The following is an 11,515-nucleotide window of genomic DNA, read 5'->3' on the forward strand; positions in this document are numbered from 1 at the left end:
TCTAGGTAATGTACCTATAGGTACTTTGCATATTGATCTAAATCTTGGCAATAGCTCCACAAATGATTTATTATTCCTATTTTAGAGATGAAAAGACTGAGGCTGTGAATCATTCCTTTACTTATTGTATCCTGAGGCACACTAGTCTGCGTGATAGTTGAGATAATGTGTCAGGACAGATGAACATGGAGGACCTATAACAGGCATGGTGACTCATGCCTGTAATCACAGCACTTGGAAGGCTGAGGTGGAAGATTGCTACAAGTTTAAGGCCAGTCTGGGCTCCAGAGTAAGGCTCTGTCAAAAAATGGAGGAGGGGTTATGGTGGAAAGGGGAAAGAGGAGAGAAAAGAGAGAGAAAATAATAGACGCCATCAAGCCCAGCGTTACACATGTGGAGGCAGAAGGCTTGATTTTAAGGGACCAAACGACAGAACTATGATTGAAAACCAGGTCTGTTGACTGTCATATCAGAATTCTTTTCACTAAAAAGGTATTATTTTTACATATATACTCTCCTGTGCCTAAACCATCTCCATAATCAGCAAGTTGTGGAAATGAAAAAAAAGTTCTACTTCTCTCTATTTCACAAGACTGACCACCTCCCTAAAGCCTCAAGGAGTAATCCTTCTCTCAGAAAGTTCTCTTCCTTTTGTTTGAGTCCCATTAGAGACTCCTGTTCCTAAATGACTGTGTTTGGTCTGTTTCAGAGTTATTTGAATTCTTATCTGACTCTTTGGGATTTGAGCACTTAGAACATTGGATGATGTGTGTGAGTCCAGTAGAATGGAGCACACTCTACTTAGCAGTTTTGGAAAATATTTATGCACTGAATCAGTAAAGAACCTTTGGATGGTGAAAACACCTTTGGATTGTGGGTTGGACACCTCAGTGACCCAGTGACCTAGCTACAGGGACTAGGGGCAGGGGTGATAAGTGTTTGCCAACACTCCACTTCAGGACTCTCCAGGCTTCACTCCCCCTCTGCTCCCAGCCCCCCTCCCCCTCCGTGTGTGTACGTGTTTTGGAAAAGGGAAAAAGGAATTTAGTGTATTTAAAAGCAACTTTTTTTTTTTTTTTTTGGTTTTTCGAGACAGGGTTTCCTGGCTATCCTGGAACTCACTCCGTAGACCAGGCTGGCCTCTAACTCAGAAATCCGCCTGCCTCTGCCTCCCAAGTGCTGGGATTAAAGGTGTGTGCCACCACTGCCCAGTCTAAAAGCAACTTTTGATTTCTTTCTTTTTTTTTTTTTTTATTTAAGTCAAATAATTCATTAGCACATAGAACCCTCCAGAAAAATATTGCTTTGTTGTCTGTTGGGAAGGAGCAAAGGCACTGCGTGTACTTGGTCAGTGTCTTCAGTGTGCACGTCTAAATCCCAGCCCAGGTGTATAGCTCTCATTTTCTTTCTGTCCTGGAACTCACTCTGTAAACCAGGCTGGCCTCTAACTCAGAAATCCTCTGCCTGCCTCTGCCTCCAAGCGCTGGGATTAAAGGCGTGCGCCACCACTCCCCGCCTAGCCCTCATTTTCATAGTTGCAGAATATGGTATTGCATCAGGTGGGTGGGGCAACCCTGCTACTCATTTTCAACCCTGAAGCTCAAGTCATTCCATGGTTTTCACTTTAATAGAACTCAAGCAGGTGGTGAGCTCTCAGGTGTGTAATGTACCCTCTACCCAAAGGAGCAGTGACTAAGGAAACTTTGGTCCCCACGTCCCTGATCTGCGGAGGAGGAAGGGCAGGCCAGGCGGGCAGGCATGAGGTACAAACAAGCCTTTATTGGGTTCACACCAGGAGTCCATTGGTCTTGAGGACCTCTGTGAACTTGCAGATTTTCTTCTCCATATTCTTTCCTGCCTATTTCCATAGCCTCAAGAGCTGCTGCTTCTTCTGATAGTGGATCTTGGCCTTTTCCTTCCGTTTCTCCTCCAGAGTGCCTGTCGTTGCCTGGTACTCCCACCCGACCTCATGAGCCAGACGCCTCAGGTGAGCAAACTTTCTGGTAGGTTTTAGCCGCACAACCTTGAGGGCGGCAGGGCCAACCATCCACTTTTTCTTGTCATAGTGTGGAGGGATCCCATTAACACCTTGAGGCGTTCCAGGGCAGCCTGGCCTCTCTAGGTCCTGTGGGGCAGCATGCCTCGCACAGTGCGCCAAAGAGTGCGGCTCAGGCTTGGAAGTGGCAGGGGCCTTGAGAGGGGTTGGTATTAATCTGCTTTCTGAAAAAGGTCAGATCTTTAACTTGTTTCTGTAGAAATTTCCAGAAATGTTGATGCCCTCACATCAACATTTTTGATGTGATTTAGTCATTTAGGTTGATATATTGGGTACAGTTTTGGAGCTTCACCTTCGTAACATAAACTTACTTCTCTACATTTGACTTGGCCACAATGGCCACCAAGCGGCCCAGAAAATAGCCTCGGCCATCCAATACTAGAACCTGCCCCTTCACCACCTTCGGCAGCTGCCTGGGAAAGCTTGATTTCTTTCTTAACTAGAATACTAACCAGAGAGGCAGATTTACTGCTCGGAGTGAAATTTACAGAAACATAGGTGGAATGGGGCCTCAAACCCTGATGACTCTCACTGTTGAGGTTAACTTTAAGGCCTGAAGGATATATTAAGTGTGAAATTATTGATGGACCGTGGGGATCATGATGGAGCATGGTTAAACCTTTTAATGCTTAGGGGAATCTCAACACTTGGTAAATATTTTCTAAACCTAGATCGGTTGCTAGAACACTTCAGAGCATTTCTCTATCCTATGTTATTGCTCACTCTCTTCTCCACCTCACTGGCCTAGACTGAGACAAGGTTTGAGCCTTTGCCAAGGGATTTGAAGAGCAGAATGGTCCCTTCATTTTATAGAGCTATGTTGTCAGTCATAGGGTCCTTCTAATCTTGAGTAGAGCACAGACTTTAGAGCTTAAGTCCTTCTCTTTTGGCTGGAATGGTAACTTGAGGCTGAGAATAGAGCAGGGACTAACGCAAGGCACACACTAGCAGACAACCCATGTTACTTGGAAAGCCAAGCATAATTCACTATGGATCTCCACAAGGCACTCCACTTCTCTCAGCTTCAGTTTGCTTCTTTCTTTTTTACTTTGCAACTTTCAAAAGTTGTTTTTGTTGTGTTTATAAAAATAGAGATAAAGAGTATCTTCTGTGGGTATGTGGAGAGGTATGGGGGAAGGGGATGTCTCACCAGGCACATGCTGAGGCATCTCTCCCCACTGAGGGACCAGCCACACGACTGTATTAGCATAGAATAGAGTTTATTCAGGGCATGGGGAGGGGAGCCAGGAGGGTAGCAGAGAGAGAGAGGGAGAGAGAGAGACAGAGAGAGAGACAGAGACAGAGACAGAGAGAGAGAGAGAGAGAGAGAGAGAGAGAGAGAAAGAGAGAAAGAAGGAGAAAAAGGAGAAGAAGGAGAAGAAGGAGAAGAGAAGTAGAGGAGTAGAGGCCGGCCATGAACACGGGGAGAGAGAGGGGGAAGGGAAGGGGGAGGAGGCAGAGAGAAGCTACAGGCAAGAGATCAAGAGATTAAGAGAGAGGGTAAGAGAGAGAGGAGGGGGCAAACAGCCCCTTTTATAGTGGGCAGGCCTACCTGGCTGTTGCCAGGTAACTGTGGGGAGGAGCGTACCTGGATGTTGCTAGGTAACTGTGGAGGTGGAGTTTACACAGAATACTAACAGTTTTGATTTAGGCATTTGTTGGACAGAACAACTCAAGAGACTGTAATAAGGGCTGTGGCTGCAATAGGACGGAACTATTTTGGCACAGGGAGGTTGATATATTGGGTGCAGTTTTGGAGCTTCACCTTCGTTTTTTTTGTTTGTTTGTTTGTTTTTTGTTTTTTTGAAACAGGGTTTCTCTGTGTAGCCCAGGCTGTCCTGGAACTCACTCGGTAGACCAGGCTACCTCGAACTCAGAAATCCGCCTGCCTCTGCCTCCCAAGTGCTGGGATTAAAGGCGTGTGCCACCATTGCCCGGCGGAGCTTCACCTTCGTAACATAAACTTGCCTCTCTACATTTGACTTGCACCTTTGTGACTGAGCACCCTCAGGAAGGGATTACCATTCTTTTTTTTTTTTTAAAGATTTATTTATTTATTACATATGAGTACACTGTAGTCTTCAGACACACCAGAAGAGGGCATCAGATCTCATTACAGATGGTTGTGAGCCACCATGTGGTTGCTGGGATTTGAACTCAGAACCTCTGGAAGTGCAGTCAGTGCTCTTAACCACTGAGCCATCTCTCCAGCCCAGGATTACCATTCTTATTGATCATAAAGGAAAAGAAAACCCAAGTGTTTCTATTTAGTATTATATCGAGTCCTTGAGTTAGTCAATTTCAAGGCTGATTCTTGGAGTAGATGAATTAGCGAGGCTGTGCCTTGCTGCTTTCTCCATGCTGTGCATCTCTCGTCACTCTTGGCCTCGATTCTCCATGGAACCTTGGCAAACCGAATCCTAGGGTTTCCTGGGTACAACTTTCTCTTTGCATTTGCCTTTATGTTTCAATGCTGACTTATTAGGGAGCCTTATGAAAATCAAAGTTATTTTTCTTCTTCTGCCTAGAAAAAAGTTTCAGAATTTTAGTTCATTATCATCACGAGGGGTAGAGTGTGTGTGTGTGTGTGGAACATGTGGGCAGACACAGTGTGGGAGAAGGAACTGAGAGTTCTACATCTTGATCTACAGGCAGCAGAAAGAGACAATCAGCTTCAGTTTTCAATATTATAAACAGGAGGCTGCCTCTGGCAACTGATGGGAACAGATGCTGAGACCCACAGCCAAACATTAGGCAAAGAGAGGGCCTAAATTAGAGATCTCCACTGGGTCACTCTGGGAACCCTGAAGAAGAGGGGGAGGAAGAATTATAGGAGCCAAGGGGTGGTCAAGGATACTGGGAGAACACCACCCACAGAATCAACTAAGCAGGGCTCACAGAGACTGAACCAACAACTGGGGAGCCTTCATGGGTATGTCTCTGCAAATATGTTATGGCTGTTAACTTTGTATTTTTGTGGGACTCCTAACTGTGGGAGTTGTATTGTCCCTGACTCTTTGCATACCTGTGGGACTCTTTCCCTCCTACTGGATTGCCTCTCGTAGCCCTGATAAGAGTTTTTGTGTCTTGTCTTATTGTGACTTGTTATGCTGTGTTCAGGCGATATCCCTGGAGGAGAGCTACTCTTTTCTGAAGGGAAATAAGAGGAGTGGATGTGGGGAGAGGGGGAGGAAGGGAGGGGAAATGGCAATTGGGTGTAGTATATGAGAGAAGAATAGAAAAAAATGCTCTCTACAGTGATGTTGAGTGGATTCCAAGGTTGGGTGGATTCAGTGTATCTACAGTGTGTTCAGCATTTAAATAGCTATTATGGCTGCCATTGACAGAGTGGCTAGCACTACAAAGCCTGGGGTCAATGTGAATGGAATGCCTGCTAATTGGTTGACAACGTTCGTTCGGACTTTTCTGCCTGATGACTCTGTGTGTTCAAGCTTTTGCACTGCAATCTACCTACCATTTTCATTTTTCTCCTTGAGCTTCTTGGTGACTTGATGTAGGTAGTGCTCATCTGAACTTCATCTTCTGACATTCTTTATAATTCTGATGAACATTTGCACTTCCTGGAAAGAATCCTCGAGAGAATTAGAACCACTAAGTGTTGGTCAAAGCAAGACTAAGGTATGTTTTTTTTTTAAAGTTTTTTTTATTAATCATTTTGTTTAGATTTCAAATGATATACCCCTTCCCGGTTACCCCTCCACAACCTCCCCATCCCATCCCCCATCTCTCCCTTCTCCTTTGCCTCTGTGCTCTACCACCCACTTACCCACTCACTCACTCCTGCTCAGCAGTGGCTCTAGCATTCCCCTACATGGGGCATCAAACTTCCACAGGACCAAGGGCCTCCGCTCCCATGGATGTCAGATAAAGCCATCCTCTGCTACATATGCAGCTGGAGCCATGGATCCCTCCATGTGTACTCTGGTTGGTGATTTAGTCTCTGGGAGATTTGGGTTGTCCAGTTAGTTGATACTGTTCTTCCTATGGGGTTGCAATTCCTTTCCTCTCCTTCAGTCCTTACCCTAGGTCTTCCATTGGGGTCCCTGGGCTCAGTCTGATGGTTGTGAGTATCTGCATCTGTATTAGTCAGGTGCTGGTAGAACCTCTCAGGGAACAGCCATACCAGGCTCCTGTCAGCAAGTGCTTCTTGGTATCAACAATAGTGTCTGGGTTTTGTACCTGCAGATGGGATAGATCTCTGGGTGGCCTTTTCTTCAGTCTCTGTTCCATTTTTTGTCCCTGTCTTTTCTTTGGACAGGAATATTTCTGGGTTGAAGTTTTTGAGATGGGTGGGTGGCCCCATCCCTCAACTGGGGGCCATGCCTATCTACTGGAGGTGGTCTCTAGAAGTCCTATTTCCCCTTTGTTGCATATTTTGGCTAAAGTCATCCCCATTGGGTCCTGGGAGCCTCTCACTTCCCAGGCTTCTGGGACTTTCTAATGGCTATCCCAGTTCCCCACCCCCCCACTACTACCTATTTCTTTTCTATTTCCTGACCCTCTGTACTTCTCTCCTGTCCTTTCTAATACCTGATCCTGCCCCTTTCCCTTTTATCCCTTCCCATCCTCTCTCCCTCCCTGGTCTCTCCCTCCTTCTACCTCCTTTGATTATTTTGTTCCCCCTTCTAAGTAGGACTGAAGCGTCCACACTTTGATCTTGAACTTCATATGGTCTGTAAGTTGAATTGTGGGTATTCTGAGCTTTTTTTCTTAATATCCACTTCTCAGTGAGTACATACCATGTGAGTGAGTTCTTTTGTGACTGGGTTACCTCATTCAGGATGATTAGAATTATAACCAGTTATTTTATATTACTTGTGACTATTGAGAAGGGTGTTGTTTTTCCAATTTTTTTGTAGCCCATTTATCCTTTGAGTAGAGGAAGGCTACTGATTTGTTTGAGTTAATTTTATATTATCAGCTGTAGTTCTCTGGTGGAATTTTTGAGGTCACTTAAGAGTGATATCTTGACTCCCAATTTGTATCCCTTTGATTTTTGTTTGTTGTCTAATCACTCTGGCTAGAACTTCAGGAACTATATTGAATAGATAGAGAGTGGGCAGCCTTGTCTTGTCCCTGATTTTAGTGGGATTGCTTCAAGTTTCTCTCCATTTAGTTTGATGTTGGCTACTGGTTTGCTGTATATTCCTTTTACTATGTTTAGGTATGGGCCTGGAATTCCTGATCTCTCTAATACTTTTAGCATGAAGGGGTGTTGTATTTTGTCAAAGGGCTTTTCAGCATCTAATGAGATGATCATGTGGGTTTTTTCTTTGAGTTGGTTTATATAGTGGATTATGTTGATGGGTTTTCATATATTGAACCATCCCTGCATCCCTGGGACGAACCCTACTTGATCATGGTGAATGATCATTTTGATGTGTTCTTGGATTCGGTTTGTGACAATTTTATTGAGTATTTTTGCATTGATATTTATAAGGGAAATTGGTCTGTAGCAGTGGGATCTTAAATGATAACCTGAGAGGATAGAAATGGTTAACTCTAAAATAAAAGGAAAAATGTAGGTCCTGGCTGGTTGCTGGAGGAACAGAATCAGAAGCCCAGTTCACAGAGCATGTATGTATTCCCGGTCAGAACTTAGGCATTTGTTTCTGCAAATTTCCATCAGGTGCATCAAAAATTAAAGGCATTGAATGGTTCTCAGCCCTATTTTACAGGCTAGTAGAGGGAAAAGGGTAGGATTGTAGACTCAGTGAGATCTGGTAACTCTCCCAAGGTAAGAAAGAAAGAGAGAGAGAGAGAAAGAGAAAGAGAGAGAGAAAGAGAGAAAGAGAGAAAGAGAGAAAGAGAGAAAGAGAGAAAGTGAGAAAGAGAGAGGGAAATCCAGCACAAAGCTGCTGCTCAATCACCCTTTAGTCTTAATGGCAGTATTAATGCCTGGCCTGGGATTGGGACTTAGAAAATATAAGTTAGGTACTATGGCCATATGTGTTGAAGACAGTGTGAGAAGGAAAATTTGCAAGACTGTAATAGGAAAGATCAGTTCTGAAGATGAACATGCCAACTTACTGTGAGGTTGAGAAGGTACTGATGTGGGAACAGAATGACCAATGTAGAACCCCTCTCACAACTTCAGCCATCAACATTTCACACTGTAGTGGTACATCACTGAAACTATAGTTTTAGAGTTTGTTCTTGATACCTATATTGTGTGAGTGTTGTCCAATATATGTTGCATACCAACTGATATAGGATTATACAGAGTACTTTCTAATAGTCTAACTTATGCCTATTTATCCTTATTTATCTCTATCCCTTAGCAACTACTAATCTTTTAAATTAATTCTGTTTGGCCTTTACCAAAATGGCATATAATCAGAGTTATATAATACATAGCATTTTCAGATCATCTTTCATTGAGTAATACATGCTTAAAGTTTCACCGTGTCTCTCAAGGCTTTGTACCTCATTTCTTTTTTAGCAGTAAATAATATTTCATTATTTGAATATGCTGTAGTGTATTTATCCAGCTGCCCACTAAAGGACATCTTGACAACTACAGGTGAAGCAGCTATATCCATAAGAAACTTTTTGTGTAGACGTAAGTTTTCAGTTCATTTGATCAAATATCAGGAAACACAACTGGTAGCTTTGTATGACAATAAACTGCCATAGTATCTTCAAAAGTGTCTCTACTGTTTTTCTTTCCTCTAGCAACATATGAGAATTACAGGTGTTCTACATTCCTGCCATTATCTGGTGTGGTGTTGCCAATACTCTAAATTTTGGTCATTATAATTCCATAGTAATATATGATGTTGAACTTTTTTTTTTTTGCCATGTATCTACCCTTTTTCAGCGAGTTGTTCAAGAGTTTTGCTCATATTAAAACTAGATTGTTTTCTTATTGTTGAGTTAAAAATTACAGTTATTTATTTGTGCATTGTGGAGAGGGTATGCTGTGGCATATGTGTGAAAGCCAGATAACAACTTGGAGGAATTGGTTGTCTTCTTCCACCATGTAGGTCTTAGGGCTCCAACTCACTCAGGGCTTTAGACTTGACAGCAAATATGTGTAATTGCTGAGCCACTTCATTGGCTCTCATTGTGGAGGTTTCAGAGATGACTGTTGCATGTTTTTAATAACAGCTTTTACTGCATATACATTCTCTAGTTTTAATCTTGGTTTGTGTCTTGTCTTCATATTCTCTTGACATTATTTTCTACATTATGTAAGTTTTAATGTTCAGCTTATCAAATATGCCTTATGTCTATCATGTCCCTGATATTGTGTCTCAAATATCGCCACCTTATCCAAGTTCATTTAAGTTTTTTTCCTTGTTGTCTTTAGATGTTTTATGGTTTTGTACTCCGGTGTTTGTCTAAGTTATTTTTTACAATCCAGTTCTGCCTTGGTCATTGCAGATTTCTGTGAATTCTTGATGTCATCTAGTGCCATTCTTCCAAGTTTCTTTTTCTCTTTCAATGCAGATATTTTGGGCTATAGGGCTATGCCCTGAAAAACTTCATAAATTGAAAGTATTATACACTGAAGATATATTTGAAACAACTAACCTGAAATGATAAAATGATAGCTTACCCTAGCTCATCTTAAACATACCAAGAATACTTTCTATAGCCGGTAGTCAGACAAAATGATTTAATACAAGTCCTACATATTAGACTTGCATATAATTTATTGAAAAGATTAAAATTCAAAGTTTGAAGTATCATTTGTACTATAGTCTAGTAGAAAAATCACATCAATTTAGTTGTTTTTATGCTCTGGTTCTTCCCTTTAGATTAAGAAAGTATTTAATTTCTTTATTTTGCAGGAAACCACATTTAGGAAACTTTAGATATTTTTTTTTTAAAATATTTATTTATTTATTTTATTGATGAGTACACTGTAGCTGTCTTCAGACACACCAGAAGAGGGCATCCAATCTCATTACGGATGGTTGTGAGCCACCATGTGGTTGCTGGGATTTGAACTCAGGACCTCTACTAGAGCAGTCAGTGCTCTTAACCGCTGAGCCATCTCTCCAGCCCCAACTTTAGATATTTTAAAGAAAACTTGAACATTTACAAAGTTGAAAGTTTAGAATCTGTGAGACTTTTAAAATTACTCAGTATCTTGTTGTTGCTGTGATTAAACATGATGACTAAGACAATTTATAGAAGAAGGAATTAATTTGGGCTTACAGTTCCAGAGGGATGAGAGTCCATCATGGTAGGGAAGTGGCAAGTTTGGAGCTGAGAGCTCATGTTTTGAACTGCAAGCACAAAGCAGAGATAGGAAACAAAAATAGCATGAATGTTTAAACTTTCAAGAGCTGTACCTATTGACACACTTTATCCAGCAAGGCCATACCTCTCAAACTTCCCAAATAGAACCATCAATTGAAGACCAAGTTTCAAATGTATGAGACCATGGGGGCCATTTCTCATTCAAACCACCACACACTACATTTTATATTGTAATATTAACATGAGATTTGGAGGGAAGAAAATAAAAAGTTAAGAAAGATAGGGAAGTTTATGGTTTAATCATGATATATCTGTATGCCAAATTGATAAAGGATCAATGTTGCTTGTTTTTAGAAAATTGACATATACTATAGTTATCTGGGAAGAGGGAACCTCGATTAAAGAATTACCTTTACCATATTAGCCAGTGGGCATGTCTTTTGTATATTTTCTTGATTAACGATTGATGTGGGATGGCCATGCCTACTGTGGCTGTGTCACCCCTGGTCAGATAGCCCTGGGTTGTGTAATAAACAAAGCTGAGCAAAACATGAAAGGCAAGCCAGTAGGTGGCATTCCTCCATGATCTCTGCTTCAGCTTCTATCTTGCGCTCTTTCTTGCCTTGGCTTTCATGTAAGATGAAATAAACCTTTTCCTTCCCAAGATGCTTCTGGTCATAGTGTCTTGCCATAACAGAAATCTAACTACAACAGTAACCAAAAATAATAGCAATATCCTGTGGGGTTTTTTTTGGTCCCCCTAGGGCCTCCCTGACCAATAATTAGTAAAGAGATGTTCTGTTCTTGGCACTGAAATTTCATTTAATGATTCATATCATTTGGGAGCAGTACTGTCTTCTCAAGGAGGGTATTTCTGCTAAGAATGTGTTTTAATAGTATATTGTATTTTAAATCAATGTACTGTTTCTCTCTCTCTCTCTCTCTCTCTCTCTCTCTCTCTCTCTCTCTCTCTGTCTGTCTCTGTGTGTGTGTCTGTGTGTGTGTGTAAACTTCACACAAGCTAGGTTCAGTTATGAAGAGGGAACCTCAGCTAAGATCTGGTCAATGGTTGTCTTAGGATTTTACTGCTATGAAGAGACACCATGAGCAATGCAACTCTTATAAGGACAACATTTAATTGTGGCTGGCTCACGGTTTGAGGGGTTCAGTCAGTTATCATTGCAGTTAGCATGGCAGCATCCAGGCAGACATGGTGCAAAAGGAGCT

The 11,515-nt window shown here is 41.9% G+C and overlaps 1 pseudogene; it reads right to left on the bottom strand.

The window, feature by feature from the left end:
- Positions 1 to 1,786: 1,786 nt before the first annotated feature.
- LOC114624510 lies at positions 1,787 to 5,606 on the bottom strand (annotated as a pseudogene).
- Positions 5,607 to 11,515: the final 5,909 nt, after the last annotated feature.

Source organism: Grammomys surdaster, unplaced genomic scaffold, assembly GCF_004785775.1.
Source record: "Grammomys surdaster isolate TR1022 unplaced genomic scaffold, NIH_TR_1.0 207, whole genome shotgun sequence".
Classification (NCBI taxonomy): domain Eukaryota; kingdom Metazoa; phylum Chordata; class Mammalia; order Rodentia; family Muridae; genus Grammomys; species Grammomys surdaster.